The 3,563-nt window shown below is 41.3% G+C and overlaps 1 pseudogene; it reads right to left on the bottom strand.

Moving 5' to 3' along the window:
- Nucleotides 1–1,234: 1,234 nt before the first annotated feature.
- On the bottom strand, nt 1,235–1,579 carry LOC120612229 (60S acidic ribosomal protein P1-like; annotated as a pseudogene).
- Between the last annotated feature and the right edge of the window lie 1,984 nt (nt 1,580–3,563).

Below are 3,563 nucleotides of genomic sequence, written 5' to 3'. Positions count from 1 at the left end.
GGTGTAGTGCAGGAAGTGTCATAGTGTTCATGTAACAAATAGTTCTCATCGATCGATCTAGGTTAATCTTGGTCAAATTTCTGGGAAATGGACAGCTTCTCTAATCACAGAATATGCAAAGTGGAAGGGGATTTTGTTAGCAATAGACACAATCCCTTCATTGTACGTTCAAAGAAACAAGCTTAGAGAAAGAGCAACACTATGCCTATCTCATAGCCAGTTACTGGCACAGGCATGGTAAGAATCTGGCTCTCCCAGCTCATTGAATATTTTAGAGCACTTGAACCTTCCCATCTATTTGTTACAGCTTTGAAATGGAGCATATACTAATTCCATCAACATGGCAAAATATTTGGAGCTCTATTTCCACCAGCAGGTGGGAACTAAAATTAGTCCTGCTGCCCTGTAGCTTGGGCCAGTTCCTGAGCACGGGCCTGCCTGTCAAGCTGCAGCTTCCCTTCAACTTCCCACCATCCATTCATCACCAATTATTTCTTTTTAAAGAACATTTTTAAATAATTTATTTGTTTAAATCAAGATCAAATACAAATTCATTAATTGCAATTAGTCAATACATTTCTCAAGCCTTTTAAATCTATAAGGTCCTCCTTTTCCTCTTTCTCTTTCTCTCCGTTTTAGCTCTTGCATTTGTCTTGTCCAATTTCCTGCAGTCTGAATTTTACTAATTGTAACATACTTTTATGTTCCCCAGATTTCCTATCAATTGGAAGTTAGAAAGAGAAGCTTGATCAGCTTCAGGTTCGATTATTATAGCCAAATTACTTCATAGGTGGTGGTGTGTAGGTTGTCAGGAAGCACACATTGGTTGTCACTCTTATGATGTTAATGCAATTGATGATCAATGCCTAGACCCATTGATTTATGAAGGGATGCAAAATGTTGGCATCCCAATCCTGTCAGATAATAAATGCAGAAAGAGCATTTATTAACTGGAATGTTTATTATAAACTGAATATTCCCCTCATAACATATTTTGTCCCCCTCTGGGTATGGTTTATGTAGGAAAAGAAGATAAATGCTTGGTTCTTTTCGCTTCTTTTAACCCCTTTTCAAATGAGTACCAATGAGTTCTTTGAAGGACACCAATGAGTTCGTTAATTTTCTGTTCTTGTTTTGTTCTTTAAGCAACATTGTGATGCTATTTATTGTACTATATTTTAACGAATTTTTTTTGCAGAGTTCAGCTTTTCATTGAACATATTACAAAAGAGGCTTAGTCAAAAAGACCGAAGCTCATGTCATCATTAGACTCCTCAGATTCTTCTTTGTTTGATTCCACTTTCTTCTCCTCAGCTGGGGCAGCAGTGGTGGAGGGGCCAGAACCTCCTCCTCGGGCAGCAGCAGCTACTGGGGTAGGTCAACCAGTCTCTACATTGCAGATGCAGCTCCCAGTGTTGACATTGGCCAGAGCCTTTGCAAACAAACCTGGCCAGAAAGGTTCAACATTTACACCAGCTGCTTTAATGAGGGCATTGATTTTATCCTCCATGACCGTCACCTCATCATTTTGCAGGATGAAGGCTGAGTAGGTGCAGGCGAGATGTCAGACAGAGGCCATGGAGCAGACAAATGCTGGGCGAGCACCGCCAGATACAGTGCTGGTTATGGATGAAATGAGGGCCTCACCCTAACATGGCCTGAGCTACCTCTGAAGGACTGAGCACCTTACTGGAAGCTGAAGAAAAGGGCTAAACAAATAATTCTTGACCTCCTATTGTGTGTCAGGCATTGTTCTAGGCACTTGGGGCCACAATCATAAACAAAACAGACAAGAGCCCCTCCCTTCCAGAGTTTACAATCCAGGGCTCCCTGCACTATGCACTCTCCTACTCTGCTGCTTAAACAAGGGCTATTGCACCAGATGCTAATATATGCAGAGCTTTGTAAATAAGCTGAGAATTCCATTGTCTTGGGGTTATCCTCAGGCCCTTCTCACCACACTCCCTTGTCACCTTTTGTAACATCCTCTCTTTCTGCTATTCAGCAGAAAGCCTGGAGAGTCATGTTATGCAGATTTTATGGAGGAAATTATTAAACAACATGAATCTACACAGTGTAATTTCCTCCCCATTCTGGGCCTCCCAGGAATAGACTCTGTCACCAATTTCTTTCCCACTCAAGCGGTTAGAAGGTTGGGCTTTTTCTAGAATGTTGCGCCCTGGACTTTCATGACCAGTCCCCACCCCACAGTCTGCACCCCTTCCAGTGTAGATGGGGCCCTGCTGTGCATCTGTGGGGGAGCAGTTCTGCTGAGGAGCAAAAATCCAAGCTGTAGGTAAGAGACCCTCAGCCACCCAAAAGCCATTGGCTAACTTGCTGCTCATTAAACATTTAGGAGAGAAGCTGTTCCTCTCTCTAGTATGCGTGGCTTGGGTTCCAACCTTAGCTGAAATGAAATAGGTTGAAGAGGTTGTTGACTGCAGTGAGCAGATAATCTTTTAATTATTTCTTTTAGGTCCCATGTATGCTTAGAACTTCACTGCAAGGTCAAAACAACAGATCACACAAAAGTTGGCTAAACATGTAAGAGATGGAAAATGTTGATGGTGGCAACTAAATATAGACACACATATGGGTGGATTCCGGAAACTGCAAAGCAGTGAACCTGACACTGTGCTCCAGCAATAGCCCGGACCACATTAACAAACAGGTGACTTTTGCATATTTAGAAAAGAATGTGGAGCCCACACTATTGGACTTGAAAAGGTTAAAGAAGAAACCTCTGAGCAGCTCCAGTCAAGGAGAGGTTTTTTGTTTTTATTTTGGTTTTTTTTTTGATGATGGGAAGCAAGAAAGGCCATAATGTTCTTGTTTCTATAATAACACCTGAAGGAGATTTTAAATACAGGACAACATGAAGATAATAGCAAGTAGTGAGAATGACTGAACCTATAGCATGTATTAGATTTTGCAATGGTATATTTAAATAAAAATACGAACGACAACCTAGAAAGCTTATAGTGAGTTGTTGTTACTGACCTCTAATTTCATCCTCACTTACAAAACAGTTAAGCCTTTTCTCCAGATTTCCTGATTCAATAAGTAACCTACTTTACACCTGCCTGTTCTAAGTTGTGCTGATCTTCTGTGTGTTCTAAATTGTGTTGTCTTAGATGATAGTCTTGTCAATAAAATGGTGACATGTGGGCTGGATGATAACATTTAAGGAAGTTTGCACCTCGTAGACTAACTCTATCTAGGGCATTGTATTAATGGTGGCTCCAGAACTCCAGTTCTGTGCTGATGAACATTCTTTATTAAAGGAAGATACAAGTAAAGAGAGTCCCTGGACCAAATTTGTTCATGATCCCAAGCCAAGAGGGCAGGCTTGTCCAATTCTATACATGTAAGTACACACAAACTCCTACCCTAAATCCTAAGACATTGGGGTATCAAGAGCTGGAAGAATCGACCTGCTAAATTTCCTGCTCTAAAGGGGAGTTCCTCCTGATTGAAGATCCCTCACTCCTATCTGCTTGATCTCTCCTCCAAAGAAAGAGCACACACTTCTATATCCCCTCTGTTCTTCCTCTAATAAAGCC

Source organism: Pteropus medius, unplaced genomic scaffold, assembly GCF_902729225.1.
Source record: "Pteropus medius unplaced genomic scaffold, Ma_sr-lr_union100, whole genome shotgun sequence".
Classification (NCBI taxonomy): domain Eukaryota; kingdom Metazoa; phylum Chordata; class Mammalia; order Chiroptera; family Pteropodidae; genus Pteropus; species Pteropus medius.
The sequence above is the reverse complement of the archived record's forward strand: the minus strand, read 5'-3'. Positions and strand labels throughout refer to the sequence as shown.